Source organism: Octodon degus, unplaced genomic scaffold, assembly GCF_000260255.1.
Source record: "Octodon degus isolate 3935 unplaced genomic scaffold, OctDeg1.0 scaffold00304, whole genome shotgun sequence".
NCBI lineage: Eukaryota > Metazoa > Chordata > Mammalia > Rodentia > Octodontidae > Octodon > Octodon degus.
The window spans coordinates 1,098,014-1,098,494 of record NW_004524880.1 but is presented as its reverse complement, the minus strand read 5'-3'; positions in this window follow the sequence as shown (position 1 = coordinate 1,098,494).

Genomic DNA, 481 nt, shown 5'->3' with positions numbered 1-481 from the left:
TAATCCCAGCTCTTTGGAAGACTGAAGACAGGCGGACCACTATGAGTCCGATCTACATGAGACCCTGCAGACTCTGTAGACCCTTACTGAAAAATACAAGAGCCAGCCAAACAGCTCAGCGGATTAAAGTGCCTGCAAGCAGGGGCAGGGGCAGGAGTCAGATCTTCAGGGCTGCCATGCCAGCCCGCCCCCAGGGTGTGCTGAGATGGCAATTGAGACTGGGCGTGGTGGAACACACCTGTAATCCCAGCTCTTGGGAGGCTGTAAAGAGGCGGATCACTGCCAGTCCGATCTGGTAATGAGATCCTGAACACCCTGTAGATCCTCCTCTAAAGTACAAAAATAAATAATAAATAAGTAAAAAATTTAAAAGTACAAAAAGGAAGAGAGAGAGACAGAAGGAAGGAAGAAAGAGGAAGGAAAGAAGAAAAGAAGGAAGGAAGGAAGGAAGGAAGGAAGGAAGGAAGGAAGGAAGGAAGGA